At 39.0% G+C, this 18,211-nt stretch overlaps 1 pseudogene; it reads left to right on the forward strand.

Moving 5' to 3' along the window:
* The first annotated feature begins 5,807 nt into the window (after nucleotides 1-5,807).
* On the forward strand, nucleotides 5,808-7,385 carry LOC110143556 (elongation factor 1-alpha 1 pseudogene; annotated as a pseudogene).
* The last annotated feature ends 10,826 nt before the right edge of the window (nucleotides 7,386-18,211 follow it).

An 18,211-nucleotide genomic window follows, 5' to 3' on the forward strand; every position in this document is an offset into this window, starting at 1 on the left:
CCAAAATTCCATATTTATTTTAATAAAGTGAATCCAATATGCTAACATCCTCCATTTAAAAAACTCTATAACAAAATATCAATAAGTACATATGAAAAAGAAGATAGCAAAGTATGAATGCCAAGGCCAAATTATAAAAATTTATGAGTATTTCTAATATCAATACTCACTCGTGTTTTGTGAGCCTCATATATTATTGAATGATTGTTACACAGCTACTATTTTTTAATTAATTTATTTATTTTAATTGGAGGATAATTACTTTATAATATTGCAGTGGTTTTCGCCATACATTGACATGAATCAGCCATGGGTATACATGTGTTCCCCCCCATCCTGAAACCTCCTCTCACCTCCCTCCCCAACACAGCTACTATGTTAACCCTAAATGTCCTCAAGATTCTTAAATATTTGATACTTAAACCCTCATTCAGGGTTGATATGTGGTATCAGACAAACACAGTGTTACCAGAGAAATGGGCTTAGATAACCAACAGTAAAATTAAGTTCATATTGAACTGATAAGCAGCTTCCACGGGTGTTTGTTGCTCCTACCCAAGCCTAGGATTGTCCCTAAAGTCTGCTTGAGAGAGTTGGAAGACCCAGTTGCCAAGGGTACACAGACGTGCTGAGGAGTTCAGCATTTGCAAGGACCAACTCTGTCAGTTCTCCCCCAGTTTCATCTGATCCTATTCTCGTTCTTTATCCTGATTTGTTTCATTGTGCCCAATCCTTGTCATTGTTTTGTCGCTAAATCGTGTCTAATTCTGTAGCCTCATGGACTATATAGCCCGCTAGGCTCCTCTGTCCATAGCATCTCCTGGGCAAGAATACTGGAGTGGGTTGACATTTCCTTCTCCATGGGATCTTCCAGACCCAGGGATTGAACCCGTGTTTCCTGCCTTGCTGGTGGATTCTTTACCACTGAGCCACCAGGGAAGCCTGCCCTTAGGGAAGAGTAGCAAAAGGCCATAACTGCATGACAGAAACAACATTATTAATATCTGAATAAACATTCACAGCCTCTGCCTCAGTCTTACCTCCATTGCCTAATTGGCATTTCCTTCTTTTCTGATTTTAATCAGAGGTGAAAGAATATTGAGAAGAATATTAAGAATGTGAGAGAGAGAAGTTTTGGGGAGCCTAAGCAGTGTGAGAAACATAAAGGGAGGGGAGAAATGAGGTGCCAAGACATGCTGCATTGGAGATGAAATGTCCTTTCACAGTTTACAAGGAAGCAGCAAAAAGTGATTTTGGAGATGTATTAAATTACTTTTGGTTGCTTAACTGTGCTTCTTTTTTAATGTGACACTTCACCAAGACTGGAATATTCAGGCATAGTCCACAACATTAGCAGAACAAAGGACAGTAAAGGCAGGAGCAAGACCTAAAGTTACTGCTGACCAACAACCACCCAGGTGGCGCTAGTGATAAAACGGTGGCCTAAAAAAAAAAAAAAAAACAAAACAGTGGCCTGCCAATACAGGAGACTAAGAGATGTGGGTTCTATCCCTGGATCAGGAAGATCCCCTGGAGGATAGCATGGCAATCCAATCCAGTATTTTTGCCTGGAGAACCCCATGGACAGAGGAGCCTGGCAGGCTCTGGTCCACAGGGTCACAAAGAGTTGAATACAACTGAAGCAACTTAGCAGACACACAGGCAACAACTACGAGATTGGGTGGAACCTATGAAGACAACTGAAGGAAATCAGTTAGCTGGAGAATAGAACAAATATAACCAAGAAAAATTCATCATGATGATGACCAGTATTCAGAAATTTGTTGTTGTTCAGTCACTCAGTCACGTCTGACACTTTGCAGTCCCATGAATTGCAGCACCCCAGGCTTCCCTTTTCTTCACCATCACCTGGAGCTTGCTCAAACTCATGTCCATTGAGTTAGTGATGCCATCCAACTATCTCATCCTCTGTCATCCCCTTCTCCTCCTGCCTTAAATCTTTCCCAGCATCAGGGTTTTATCTAATGAGTTGGCTCTTTGCATCAAGTGGCCAAAATATTGGAACATCAGCTTCAGAATCAGTCCTTCCAATGAATATTAAGGGTTGCTTTCCCTTAGGATTAACTGGTTTGATCTCCTTGCAATCCAAGGGACCCTCAAGAGTCTCCTCCAACACCACAGTTCGAAACCATCAATTCTTGTCAAAGAATTGAGGCAGAAGAGATGTGGGTTCAATCCCAGAGTTGAAAAGATCCAGACACTCAGGCTTCTTTATAACCCAACTCTCACATCCATACCTAACTACTGGAAAAAACATAGCTTTGACTATATGGACCTTTGTCAGCACAGTCATGTCTCTGCTTTTTAATACACTGTCTAGGTTTCAGAAATTAATCCATTTTAAATTTGAATTTATTTTATAATATAATTTAGGCATTAATTTTCCCAATACTGAATTATTGACCAAAAGAGACCCCCCAAAATGCTTAATATACTCCAAAAAAGTAACTTGTTATACTGGAGGAAAGTAGAACTTTCATCTAAATCCGTGAGACTCACAGACAGACATATTTACATGTATATTAGATGAGCTAAAAGATCATGCTGCAGTTCACAGATGCTATCTACATAAACAAAGGGAATTGATGCCAGTCAATCCCTGCTAATGTACAATAAGCACAGGAATAACAGAGAAGACAATGACCCATTTTCAACATCCCCCAAACCAATTATAAAAGACTGAAAAGGATGGAGAGGGGCTTGGTGTTTGGAGGTTTGTTTTTCATGGACAGATGGTTTCCTCATCGTTATTTGTGTTACCACCTAAAACTTGTCTGACTGGGAAGGAAATATCACTTCCTGTCTGCCTGCTGCCTTGTACTGCAGTTCCATTCATTTCATGGGGTCTCTCCTGGTAAGCAATGAGCCTTTTTTTCTCCTGACTACAGGGCATCCCAGAGTTAATGACAGACTGTAGCTGTCTCCTAGTCTATTATATTTTCTCAATGACCAAAGCAAATCTATACTCATGTAAATGTGACTTTTCCTTGGTGGAAACTGAAATCAGTTCCACACAGTTAATCATACCATAGTCTCGCCTATATAGTCAGAAACATATTAAGTCTCTCCTTAGCCTGCTCCAAACTCAATAACCCCAATGAGTTCAATGTGTCCTAGTCAACACACTAGTCCTTTTCTTTTTCTTTAAACCCTCACTTCCTCTGGACCCTACCCAAACTCTCTATTTCTTAGATCAATAATAGGATTAACATGAATCTCACCACAATAGCAATTAAGAATAGAACCACATGAACTATACGGGAGAAATCACTTCGTATTTCCAATGCCTGCATTTGAGAATTTGATTTGAAGTGGTGGGCATGTGTTATTGACTCATTACATTGCAATTTAAGCTGTCTTTAGCTATGTTTATAAAATCTGACTGAAAGTATCATACCTGCCAATATTCAACTTCTACTTTCTCTCCCCAAAACAATGTTCTGTTTTTTTTTTTCCTTATTTATTCCTGAGTGAATTATATGAAATACAAAACCTGAAATATCAAGCTCAATAATTTATTCAGTTGCTGGGGGAACCCATATTTTAATGTCTGTAGGATTGTGTTCTAAGATGTAATAGCCACATTAAAGCGTATAGGGCTTCCCTGGTGGTTCAGCTGGTAAAGAATCCGCCTGCAATGCGGGAGACCCAGGTTCGACCCCTGGGTCGGGAAGATCCCCTGGAGGAGGGCAAGGCAACCCACTCTAGTATTATTACCTGGAGAATCCCCATGGACAGAGGAGCCTCGCAGGCTACAATCCATGGTGTGGCAAAGAGTTGGACGTGACTAAGTGACTAGGCACACACTCACACAGTTTGTATATATATCTCTTACTCCATATGTACACATATATGTATAAAATACTATAAACCATTAAGAAAACTTTTAAAATAGTCAATAATCATAGTATCATGGAATCTCAGAGGGAGAAGAGCATTATGTCAGATTCTATTCTTTCAGAAGCACCGGCTTAGTTACTTTGATTTTTAAAAAAAGTATGATGAAATGGAGACTGTAATGCCCAGCAGAGCACTGAAATTCAGCCAGGAGGCCACTGGGGAATTAGAGACTATGCATCTCTCCGCCCAGATAGAATATGAACTTTGGGCCACAGTATCTTGAAAGAATGCTTATATGTTGAACTCTGAGTAACAGCCTTAGAAACCAATCACGTATAGACAAGAATGATTCCAGTTTGCCAACATCAATCATAATTCTTGGAAAACAATTTATGTAAACTTCCTCCACTTTTTAAAAAAACTTTTTGGTTTTTAACTCTTCTTGTGGTACATTTGAGTTTCGACCAAAATTTGTGTCTCTTGAATTGCAATTCCTGACTCCCAAATAAAATTTTTTCCTTTATATTAAAGCACTGTTTTTATTTCTAGATCAACAAAAGGAGATGATAATCTTTGAATTTACAATTCAGCCCACCTCCAAGAATGCTAATTCTAGAGAGCTTGACAGAGATACTATAAGGAAATAATTTTAAAATGCCATCAAAGATTATTCAGAAGATACATCAAATATATTCATCACAGAGCTGATGACAGAGGAAATAATTATAAATTCCCTAACTAAAATTCCAAAAACCAAGTGTATGATTAAATGCTTGTATAGGAGTTGGTCATTTTTTTAAAATTAATTGAGGGAAATTCTCCATATTTAATTTTATGAAAGCTTTTTTACGACAAAGGATTAATCTCAAAAATATACAAGCAACTCCTCCAGCTCAACTCCAGAAAAATAAATGACCCAATCAAAAATGGGCCAAAGAACTAAACAGACATTTCTCCAAGGAAGACATACAAATGGCAAAAAAACACATGAAAAGATGCTCAACATCACTCATTATCATAGAAATGCAAATCAAAACCACAATGAGGTACCATTACATGCCAGTTAGGATGGCTGCTATCCAAAAGTCTACAAGCAATAAATGCTGGAGAGGGTGTGGAGAAAAGGGAACCCTCTTACACTGTTGGTGGGAATGCAAATTAGTACAGCCACTATGGAAAACAGTGTGGAGATTTCTTAAAAAGCTGGAACTAGAACTGCCATATGACCCAGCAATCCCACTTCTGGGCATACACACCGAGGAAACCAGATCTGAAAGAGACACGTGCACCCCAATGTTCATCGCAGCACTGTTTATAATAGCCAGGACATGGAAGCAACCTAGATGTCCATCAGCAGACAAATGGATGAGGAAGCTGTGGTACATATACACCATGGAATATTACTCAGCCATTAAGAAGAATTCATTTGAATCAGTTCTAATGAGATGGATGAAACTGGAGCCCATTATACAGAGCGAAGTAAGCCAGAAAGATAAAGACCATTACAGTATACTAACACATATATATGGAATTTAGAAAGATGGTAACGATAACCCTATATGCAAAACAGAAAAAGAGACTCAGATGTATAGAACAGACTTGTGGACTCTGTGGGAGAAGGCGAGGGTGGGATGTTTCAAGAGAACAGCACCCAAACATGTATATTATCTAGGGTGAAACAGATCACCAGCCCAAGTGCTCGGGCCTGGTGCACTGGGAAGACCCAGAGGGATCGGGTGGAGAGGGAGGTGGGAGGGAGGACCAGGATGGGAAATACATGTAAATCCATGGCTAATTCATTTCAATGTATGACAAAAACCACTGCAATGTTGTAAAGTAATTAGCCTCCAACTAATAAAAATAAATGGAAAAAAAAAAAGAAAGCTTTTTTACAACATGTTTATTTCTAGAACACAGGTGCCATGGAAACAACCACTAAGGCCAAGATGGAGAAAGAAAGGACTTATATTAATATCATCATTATTGGACACATAGATTCAGGCAAGTCCAGCACTACTGGCCATTTGATCTACAAATGTGATAGAATTGACAAAAGAACCATTGAAAAGTTTGAGAAGCAGGCTACTGAGATGGGAGAGATCTCCTTTACATACCCCTGGGTCTTGGGTAAACTGAACACCAGTGGTGAGCTTGGTATCACCATTGATATTTCTGTGTGAAAATATAAGACCAGTAAGTATTACCTGACTATCATCCATGGCCTATGACACACGGAATTTAACAAAAACATGATTATAGGCACATCTGATACTGATTCTCCCTATTGACTGCTGCTGCTGATATTGTTGAATCGGAAGGTGATATATATTAGAATGGGCAGATCCGTGAATGTTCCCTTCTGGCTTATGTGTGTGTGTGCGTGTGTGTGTGTGTGTGTGTGTGTGTGTTAGTTGCTCAGTCATGTCCAGCTCTTTGCAACCCCATGAAGCCCGCCAGGGTCCTCTGTCCATGGAATTCTGCAGACAAGAATACTGGAGTGGGCTGCTAATCGCTTCTCCAGGGGATTTTTCCAACCCAGAAATCGAACTCCGGTGTCCTGCATTGCAGGCAGATTCTTCGCCAACTGAGCCACCAGGGAAGCCCTCTGTGGCTTACATGCTGGTCATGAAACAACTAATTGTTGGTGTTAGTAAAATGGATTCCACTAAGCTACTATCTCAGCCAGAGAGATAATGAGGAAATTAACAAAGTCAGCACCTACATTAAGAAAATTGGCTACAACCCAGACACAGTAGCACTTGTGCTAGTTTCTGGTTGGAATGGAGACAACATGCTGGAGTTAAGTACAGATATGCCTTGGTTTGTTACCCATAAATATAACAATGCCAGTGCTGAAATCTCTGGATTGTGTCCTGCCCACCAATTCTCATTAATAGCACTTTGGGTTATTCTTCCAGGATGTCCATAAAACTGGTGGTATTGGTACTGTCCCTGTGTGTTGAGTGGAGACTGCTGTTCTCAAACCTGGCATACTCATTACCTTTGCTCCAAATAGCATTACAACTGAAGTAAAGTCTGTTGAATTGTATCATGAGCTTTGAATGAAGCTCTTCATGGGGATAATATAGGCTTCAATGTAAAGAATGTGACTGTCAAAGATATTCATCATAGCATTGTGGCTGGTGGTAGCAAAAATTACCCACTATTGGAAGAAGCTGGCTTCAGTGCGTCAATGATTACCCTAAACCCCCAGGTCATATCAGTGCTGGCTAGGCACCTGTTGCTGAATCATCAGGTACCTCACATTGCTTGTGAGTTTGCTGAACGAAAGGAGCAGATTGATCACCACTCTGGTAACAGGCTAAAAGATGGCCTCAAATTTTTGAAATCTGGTTGCTGACATGGTTGATGTGCTTCCTGGAAGCTTAGGTGTTAGCTTCTCTGGCTATCCTTATTTGGCTATTTGTGACATGAGATGGATCACTGCTGTGGGTGTCATCAAATTCGTGGACAAGAAGGCTGCTGGAGCTGGTCAGGTCACTAAGTTTGCTACTAAAACTTAGTAGGGTAAATGAATATTATCCCCAGTACCCACCATTCTAGTCTTAAGTAGACTGGTGGGAGAAGGTCTAGGAACTGTTTCTCTCAACTGGCCCGTTTAATAGTAAAAGTTTGGTTAATAAAAGCATTGTGAAACATCCAGAGAAAGGAGGGTGTTTTGTGGATCATTTGGCCTTTTTCTGTGGCAATTTTAAGTTGTTTTTAAAATCAGTATGTTTTAATAAAAACAACTTGACTAAAAATCTTAAATTTTGAGATCCTTTAAAACAAAATTTAATGAGAAAATTCAGTGTAAAAAACAAAATACATCTGTACCTATAAGATCATCCTTCCCAAAATCAAAATAAAATGAAGATGTTTAGATGCATGGATAAATATATACACATATAGAAATGTAGAAAAATTACTGAAGGTAATCAGTTGATAGTAGTAATTATCTCTTAATAGTTACAGGTGTTTTTTTCTAAAATTCTCTTTTACTTTTTAAACAATGCATGTACATCTTTAGTTTGAAATTAAGCTACTTTTTAGAATTTTGTGAATCTGTAAAATTAATCATTAGTCTTCTTTTGGATTCCTTATCCTGATTGCTTTCAAACTAAAGTATTTGATTTCACAGCTAACCTGAGTCACTAGTTAAAAGCAATGCATAAAATAAAAACACTCTCCACTCTTAAAACTGCTATTTTTCCATGTGTGACATCAGAAAAACATCTGACCTGCACAAAAACAAAAAGATACATACAAAATCTTGGAAATGTGAGTAAAGTGAGCTGCTTTGGGTTTTGGAGAGGCTAAAAATAAAGCAGAAAGTCCAAGGAAGCTTCTACAGACTCCTAATTTGGTCAAGGTAAAGGGTACATGAAAACCACAGGGATTACAGTGAAGACACCTGAAAAAACATGTTTCATTCAGGTGATCAAGATAAACATCAACAGGGATAAGTCATGTAGATAGCACGTGCTCCTTATATCATGTGATGAAAGTGGTACCTCAGCTCTTTGATCTTCTTCCCCCAAACCCATTATCTCAGTCTAATTATGAGGAAGAAATCATACGAATCCCAGTTGAGGGACATTCTTCAAAATGCATGACTAGTACTCCTCAAAACTTAAAGTCATTGAAAATAAGTCTGAGAGACTGTCAGAACCAAGAGTTTCTAAGGACACATGATGGCTAAATGCAATGTTGTGTCTTGAATGGGATCTTGAAACAGAGAAAGGAAATGACATTTAAAAGAAAAAAGGAAATTTGAATACAGTATAGAATTTAGTAAATAATGAGATTAATGTATCAATATTGGTTCAGTAGTTATAATATGTACCACAATAAATATTTAATAATAGGGAAAACTAGGTGTGGGGTATATCAGAAGTCTCTATACTATCTTTCATAACTTTTATGTAAGTCTCACTTTAGTCAGTTCAGTTGCTCAGTCATGTCTGACTCTTTGTGACCCCATGGACTGCAGCATGCCAGGCTTCCCTGTCCATCACCAACTCCTAGAGATTACTCAAATTCATGTCCACTGAGTCCGTGATACCATCCAACCATCTCATCCTCTGTTGACCGCTTTTCCTCCTGCCTTCAATCTTCCCATCATTAGGGTCTTTTCCAATGAGTCAGTTCTTCACATTAGATGGCCAAAGCATTGGAGTTTCAGCTTCAGCATCAGTCCTTCCAATGAGTATTCAGGACTGATTTCCTTTAGGATGGACTGGTTGGATCTCCTTGCTGTCCAAGGGACTCTCAAGAATCTTGTCCAACACCACAGTTCAAAAGCATCAATTCTTCAGCACTCAGCATTCTTTATAGTCCAACTATCCCATCCATACATGACTACTACAAAAACCACAGCTTTGACTAGACAGATCTTTGTTGGCAAAGTAAGGTCTCTGCTTTTTAATATGCTGTCTAGGTTGGTCATAGCTTGTCTTCCAAGGAGCAAGTGTATTTTAATTTCATAGCTGCAGTCATCATCTACAGTGATTTGGGAACCCAAGAAAATAAAGTCTGTCACTGTTTCCATTGTTTCTCCATCTATTTGCCATGAAGTAATGGGACCAGATTCCATGATCTTAGTTTTCTGAATGTTGAGCTTTAACCCAACTTTTTCACTCTCCCCTTTCACTTTCATCAAGAAGATCTTTAGTTCTTCTTCACTTTCTGCCATAAGTATGGTGTCATCAGCATATACGAGGTTATTGGTATTTCTCCCAGCAATCCTAATTTCAGCTTGTGCTTCATCCAGCCCAGTATTTCTCATGATGTACTCTGCATATAAATAAGCAGGGTGCCAATATACAGCCTTAATGTGCTCCTTTCCCAATTTGGAACCAGTCTGTTGTTCCATGTCCATTTCTGTTGCTTCTTGACCAGTATACAGATTTCTTAGGAGGCAGGTCAGGTAGTCTGGTATTCCCATCTCTTGAAGAATTTTCCACAGTTTGTTGTGATCTACCCAGTCAAAGGCTTTGGTATAGTTAATAAAGCAGAAGTAGATATTTTTCTGGAACTCTCTTACTTTTTTGATGATCCAGAGGATGTTGGCAATTTTATCTCTGGTTCCTCTGTTCTTTTATAAATCCATCTTGAGCTTCTGAAAGTTCACAGTTCACATACTGTTGAAGCCTGACTTGGAGAATTTTGAGCATTACTTTACTAGCGTGTGAGATGAGTGCAACTGTGCAGTAGTTTGAGCATTCTTTGGCACTGCCTTTCTTTGGAATTTGAGTGAAAACTGACCTTTTCCAGTCCTGTGGCCACTGTTGAGTTTTCCAAATTTGCTGGCACATTGAGTGCAGCACCTTCACAGCATCATCTTTTAGGATTTGAAATAGCTCAACTGGAATCCATCACCTCCACTAGCTTTGTTCATAGTGATGCTTCCTAAGGCCCACTTGACTTTACATTCCAGGATGTCTGGCTCTAGGTGAGTGATCACACTATTGTGGTTATCTGGGTCATGAAGATATTTTTTGTACTGTTCTGTGTATTTTTGCCACCTCTTTTTAATATCTTCTACTTCTGTAAGGTTCATACCCTTTCTGTCCTTTATTGTGCTATCTTTGCATGAAATGTTCCATTAGCATCTCTCATTTTCTTGAAGAGATCTCTAGTCTTTCCCAGCCTATTGTTTTCCTCTATTTCTTTGCATTGATCGCTGAGGAAGGCTTTCTTCTCTCTCCTTACTATTCTTTAGAACTCTGCACTTAGATGAGAATATCTTTCCTTTCCTCCTTTGCCTTTCGTTTCTCTTCTTTTCGCAGCTATTTGTAAGGCCTCCTCAGACAACCATTTTGCCTTTCTTTTTCTTGGGGATAGTCTTGATCACTGCCTCCTATACAATGTCATGAACCTCTGTCCATAGTTCTTCAGGCACTTTTTCTATCAGATCTATTCCCATGAATTTATTTGTCACTTCTACTGTATAATTGTAAGGGATTTGATTTAAGTCATACCTGAATGGTCTAGTGATTTTCCCTACTTTCTTCTACGTAAGTCTAAATGTACCCTAAAATGAACCATTAATTTAAAAATTGTATGCATACATGCATATGCATGAACAGTGCTTTTCACTACTGCTGACACCATTGACACCCGTCCTCGAGTACAATCACTTGAAATAGTGATACTGTTTAATTCATCCTTGTATTTCCTACAACTACTTAAACTATGCCTTTTACACAATTGCTACATGATAAAGGTCCATGGAACTGAAAGAAAAGAGGATCTGAAGTCCAGGGCCCAGCTGATTTTATGGTAAGAAAAAATTTCTGTTAAGTTTTCTTTTCCCACTCCCAGCAGTTATTGCAGAATTTAGTCTTATTTTGAGAGAAAGACCCATAATGGTGGACTGAAATTGAAAATAAGAAAAAAGAATGAACACAGTTTCAGCCATCACATTTGCAGCAACATATACAAATCTCACTGGACTTGTGGGCATTTTAATTTACAAAATTACCTTAAATTTCTTTGCTTAAAGTTTGAAAGTCAAAACAAGGAGAATACATTCAAGAAGATAACACAGAAGACCTGCATTTTGAATGTTCTGAGAGATTAAATAAGAAAAATATATGTAAACACCCTTTAAAAATTATCACACAATCAAATAGCCCTGCTTAAATTGCTTCAGGTGTGGAGCATCCTAGTGCTCCCTGGTGATCACAGTGAATACTGATGCATTAACATCGCATTGAAGGGCCCGTTTTAGTGGCCCTTCTACAATGTAATGTAGAATGAAATCACAACTGTTAAGTACATGCAACACACACACACACACACACACAAAACTATTAAACTCAGCTCAATGTTTCTTGATGATTTCTTCCATTATGATTCATGTTACTTTGCACTTCTATTTCCTGTATCTGCTTGTAAGTTTTATATTTTCTCCTCTGAACTATAAATAAGTACCTATAACTTGTTAATGCTTGTATCCTCAGAATATTACAGAGTTCAGCACATAATAGACACTTTTTATTCAACAAGTATTTCTGGAGCATTTACCAGAAGATGTGAAATACAGAAAAAGTCCAAGCATTCTGTTCTCATGGTAATGACATTCTAATGGGTTAAAAGGCTTGCAGGTAGTAGGCGTAAAGGAAGAAAAGTAGAGCAGGTTAAGAGGAATTGGAATTGGGAAGGGAAACAAGTTGGAGTATTAAGCATGGTGGTTGCATTGAGAAGGTAAGATTTGAACGAAAGTTAGAAGGAAATAATGGTTTCAGGCAAGCAGATATCTAGGGGCAAAGCATTTCAGGTAGAAGAACAGGGCACTGGCTCTATGGTACACATTTACCTGGCATGTTCAAAGAGGCGCCAGGAGGCCAAAGTACCTGGAGCAAGGTGAAGGAAAAGAAGGAGGGCAAGGAAAGTCAGGCCATGAAAGGCCCTGTAGGGCAGTATAAAGACTTGTGCTTTCCTCTGTAATAAAATAGGGAACAATTGCTGAGTTTTGAGCAAGTGTCATATCATCAGACCTACATTTTCAAAGGCTCACTTTGGCTGCTGTGTGGGGAATAGATTATGTAGTAACTAAGGCAGAAGCAAAAAGATCTGTTAGGAGGTGAGTCATACATAACCTTTGGTGGCTCAGACCAACGGAGTAAGTATGCCCATGATGAGCATTAGTTGAATGTTGGGTATATTAAAGTAGAATCACCAGGATTTTATCATAGAGTCAACAAATCGTTTAAATAAAGATTGGCCAACATTCCTTAGTAAACATCACCAAGTGCCAAAGGCTTTATAAACATTTGTGGGCAAAGAAGCTCAAAACAAAGACCATATCTGCTACATTAACAGTATGTCTATTACATTTCTATTTTGTCAAGAATGACTAATTGTGGGACTTCAGCCTTACAACATTGGCACCCGGCTTGCAGACTCCCAGGGTTTTTATTTAGAGACAGAGTTTGAGAACCACTCAGCTGTCCAAATTTGAGGAACTAAGATGCTGATATTGAAACTACTTTTTCCCAGGTATCATGAGGGGCATCTCACCTATTCAAAGGAACACCACTGTCTGATTTCAACCTGACATTGGGGAGTGCTTCTGGAGCCAGCAGGCAGGAAGGCTCACGATACTGAGTCCTAGTTCTTGCTCTGCTTACCAATCGATACCACTTTCTGGTGCTCATTATTTTGATAAAGATATTAGCAGAGCAACAGTAAAAATTACAGTACTCCATAACCTCAGCACCCATCATTAACTTCTGAAATATTATTGTACGTTTGCTTTTACTGTCACTTTACAAAAGCACTTACCGAAAGGCAAGGAAGCCAAAAAGGGAAAAAAGTATCTGCTGATGGCAGTAAAGAGGAGGATGGTTATCTCTTTGCAGACTGCACCTTCTCCTTTCCCAAAGCAACAAGGGGCACAGAGATCTGAGTCTCCTTTTTGCTGAAATTGGCAAGAAACTGGTAGATACCTTCCGGAGTATGTGGAGGGCAGAACATACCTCTCCAAAGATCAATCCTGTTTTCCTTTCTCATTCTTCCTTTCTTAAGTCTTCTCTCTGCTTCACTGGCCTCCCAGGGATCCAAGCTTGCTCACAGGAAATTAACCGGAATTAGTTATGTACATCTCATCTGCCCTCTGTCCAGGGGATACATGTTAAGTTGCAGAATATCAGACTTCGCCCACCTCCCATCCATCAGGTGGGGACATTGTTTTATTTACAGGGGGTGGGGGTGGGGAGCATGGTATATTTCCTCAGGGAAGAGAAGAAAGATATCAATATTTGGGGCATGTTCAGACTCCCCAAATCAGCTGCATAGCAGCTACAGCCCCTCTAATTCCATACCTAATTCCAGGTCATGCTGAGAATGCGAGGTCCTGGTCTTTCTCTTTACAAAATTGTATCACTCTATACACTCTCTGCCTTCCAGGGCTTTTCTGAAGACAAATGAAATAACGTCATCTGTTCAATACAAGCCTGTCCCCTCACAACTCAATGAAAGATTCTATGTATTATGACCACGCTTTCTCTTCTGCAGCATACAGTACTTCCTATGTTTATTCACAGTGGTATCTCATTTTGCATAGGAAAGTGAAGCCTGGATATTTGCATTTCCCCCAGTGGTCCCACTCTCCTGGCCAAGAAACACATGAAGAAGGGTCTTCACTGGCCCAGAGCCCCTGATAGGACTCCATTCATGCCCGCCACTCACTGACAGAGAAAGCCCCCCACAAGAAGGCTGGGCTCTCATAAAGAGCTCTGCCAGATTCAGGAAGACGTGGCTTTTTGTTCAACACCATAGGACCCTGTGTGACACTCCACGGCCCAGGCTAGGGGCTGTCACAGCAGCCTTTCACAATTCAAAGAGAAAGGGAAAATAGCCTGCCTTTGAGCATCAGAGATGTGGGAGAGGCAGGAATCAAATCATGAATAAATAAATAAAAACACCAACAGCTGTGATATTTAAAACAGACAATCACTATAACAGCAAATGACAACTCTGCAGCCTGCAGAATCTGCTAATAAACTGTCTGCTGTGACTGTTATTAAAGATAAACTTATGAGCCATGATTATTCAACCATTAAACCTAAGTGGAAATCAAAGGAAAATCTGTGTCAGATGATATATTTGGTGCTGTGTGGCCTAGGAAAATTACTCATCAAATTTGAATCCTGATGTCTTTGTCCTCTAAGGATTGGTCCCTTGAAATTTTGGTTCCATTTATGCAAAGGCTTTCTTCTTTTTTTCTTTTAATTATAATTTTAGTTTGCTAAAATGTGACTTCTTAGAAAAAAATAAATTGCTATAATAAGCACATCTCATTTCATTATCCACGGACTGACGGGAGTGCCATTCAATTCAGCAAGGGCACAGCTACCGGCGGGCGAGAATCTAAGCACTTCCTCAGATCCACCTGCTCAGCAGAGCCCCTTCAGCCCCGAGGCTGCTGTTGAAAAAGCTACCAAGAAATCTGGATGGTGGGTAGCTTGGTCGATGTATTAGCTAATTTTCACCTAACAAGAACCCAGTTCCAATTCAGGGGTCAGCCGATTCACATTTCACTTGGATCTCAGTCACTGCCATTGCTATTATAGTCCATGACACAGTTAATAGGAAGAGTGGCCTATTATGGCAGCAACAACATTATAGAATAAGATTATTATATGAGCATGCCATTTCGAAGACATAAAAGGATGGTCCAGATTGAAAATAATCTTCAGTTAATGTCCTATATTATTATTATACATGGGATGCGGCAGAGCATATCAGAGTCAGAGCTATTCAATCTGGTAAGGTTTTCAAGGATTGCCTTTCAAACTGCTGCTTGATATTAGTATTTCCTGAGAGTTTTGAATTAGGAATTTAAATTAATCTCCAATAATCAGGGTAATAGTCTTAAAAAAAAAACAAAAAGAAACAATACTAACTACTAAATTTGCACACCCTAAAGTGGTGCGAAAGCATCTGACAGGTTAAGGCGATAGTCAATAAAACTTCACCTTTGTTATTATCCTGCATTTTTTGTTTTATTTTTTGCCCTTTCCACTTAACCTGTTTTAATGTCTCCATTTGATGGTGTCTTCTTCAGAAAGACTTGCTGTGGTTGGGGGGTCTCCATCCTCTCAATGTCTGTAATAAAATGTACCTGCTGGGTCCATAATATATATTCAAAATGTATTATATACTTTGAAAAAATAAAATAATAAATGGCCTAAGAATGTGGATTTAGGCCTAATTCTCAAATTACTCCAGGTTAGGCATGTTTGTGTGTGTTAGTCACTCAGTTGTGTCTGACTCTTTGTGACTGCAGGGACTGTAGCCAACCAGGCTCCTCTGTTCATGGAATTTTTCAGGCAGGAACACTGGAGTGGGTTGCCACTTCCTTTTCCAGGGGATCTTCCCAACCCAAGCGTTTAACCACCAAGGAAGTCTGTGTATAGTATATACAAAAGTCAAGAGGTTAAGCACCAGCTTCATTCAAATACTATGAGTAGGAAAGAGGCCCACATAAAGTCTGGAACTGGGGATTCAAAACATTGGTGCTGGAACTCAAGGTGACAATCACATAAGTAACATTTACACTGAATTCATGAGTATTTCAAGAAACTGTAAAACACAATTCTCATGAATGACTGGATGTTTGAATCACCTGGAAGGTTTTGTTTGCTTTCCTTTTCAGTCCAAATTTCTAGGTCACCTCCTTAACCAGAAAAATAAAAATATCCGGGAAGACCACCCACGAATCTGTCTTTATATGTGATAACAACTCCTGGATGGGCAACTTAGCTTCCCCATGACTTCCACTTATTCTGTGAGCCACTTTGTGAAAGGAATGAAGTCCCTTGAAGTGCTGTTACTTCAACAAAGCCAAGGTTAACCTAAACATTTTCCTAGTAAGACAACTGAAGTACTATGAAGAACGAAAGAACTTGATCGTATGCTCAATCTCTGAATATCATAAAACGAAACTAAAATAAACCTCTTTGGATTTGGTAGGTAAATGCTGCAGTGTGAGCTAGGAAATAGCCAAGAGCTTTTCTTTTACACACTGGACATTTTTATAATGAAAGTTTACTCAAGAAAAGTAAAACTGCATGCTGCATCTAAAGAGACCCTTCTGCTCACAAGGACCCAGCAGTAATCCGAAATACTGTTTTCATTTTCCTGATGTGCCAATAGAAAGTGCCTATTCTTTTGATAGATGTGTTCTTTGCAAGTTGTGCAAACCTGAATATTTTCAAGTAGTTGAAACAATAAGCCCCATATTTAAAGAAAACATGAAATGAATATTCTTTATTACAAAGTATTTAGAGTTTTTTAAACAACCTCAAATGTGTTTTTTTTTTTTTTTTTTTTTTTTACTGTGGAACTGTATAATAACCTATTATTATGTTCACATGGGTATTATGCAGAACTCTAAAACACAAAACTATATATGACACAAGTCTGCTAATTAGAAAACTGGTGTACTAAAATTTGGGGAAAAAAGGACACATCTGAATTATTAAAAAAACACAGTACTAAAAATATAATTTAATTATTGCTCTTTAGTGCTAAAGTCAACAGTTCTTAACATGGATACACCATCATTTTGAAAGTGGAAAAGAATATAATGTGTCTTACGCCAGATTGTCAGAAATGTGTGTTTCTTAAAGTGAATCACACCATTGGAACTTGCATTTATATGAAACTTGTATTTTCTAACTTTTCTTCATATGAGCCATTTAATTGTTACCTTCTTATTAGTGAGACTTTTTTAAAATTATGTATGGGAAATTAAACAGTAAAGCAAATATCCACTATTGTTGTTATCCCCATTTTACAGATGAAAAAAAATAGATTCAGGAAATGTAAGAGTTCTGTCCAAGGTCACACATGGAGTAAGTGATAGAAGTGGAAATTCAATTCACATTTTCTGGCTCCCAACTCATTTTCATCAGAAATGCAAAGAAACAGCTTGCAAATGTTAATGAACAATTTTCCACTGGCTCTGTATAAGGTAGAGCCAAAATGTCATTTTGTAGGACCTCGAAATGAATTCTTGGCCCAAAATAGGATTGCCATCAATTTTCATCCAAAATTTAAAGCATATTTAGGCCAAAAATCCAGAAAATATGGCCTTTTTGTCTACAGTGGTTAGAAGAAAGAAAAGAACAAAAAGTTTCTCAGCAAATCTATCCTTCGCTTTGAGCTGGTTCATAAGTCAGTTGGTCTTTGGGTGAAAGGAAATAAATTCATCACCTGTACTGACTGACTGTTCCTATGAAAGGTATCAAAGTAAAGAAACAATTAGAGTTTGTATGAAATAAAGTTCATCTTAAAGCTATAAGAAAACAAGATGAGTATCAGATCTCCTCATAGAATACCTTGGGAAGGTGAGAAGGAAAGAACTGAAAAGCGAAAGTGTTAGTAGCTCAGTCATGTCTGACTTTTTGCGACCCATGGAATGTAGCCCATCAGACTCCTCTGTCCATGGAATTCTCCAGGCAAGAATACTGGAGTGGGTTACCATTCCCTTCTCCAGGGGATTTTCCCAACCCAGGGATCGAACCCCCATCTCCCACATTGCAGGCAGATTTTTTACTGTCTGAGCCACCAGGAAAGAACTGAAGACCTGCAGCAAAGCCTGATGGGGCTTCCCAGGTTGCGCCAATGTAAAGAACCCTCCTGCTAATGCAGGAGAAGTAGGAGTTGTGGATTTGTTCCCCTTCCCAAGGTATTCTCTTGGGAAGATCCGCTGGAGGCGGGCATGGCAACCCACTCCAGTATTCTTGCCTGGAGAATGCCCATGGAGAGAGGAGCCTGGTGGCTACAATCCATAGGGTCACAAAGAGTCAAACATAACTGAAGTGACTTAGCACAC

This window comes from Odocoileus virginianus, chromosome 6 (genome assembly GCF_023699985.2).
Source record: "Odocoileus virginianus isolate 20LAN1187 ecotype Illinois chromosome 6, Ovbor_1.2, whole genome shotgun sequence".
Lineage (NCBI taxonomy): Eukaryota > Metazoa > Chordata > Mammalia > Artiodactyla > Cervidae > Odocoileus > Odocoileus virginianus.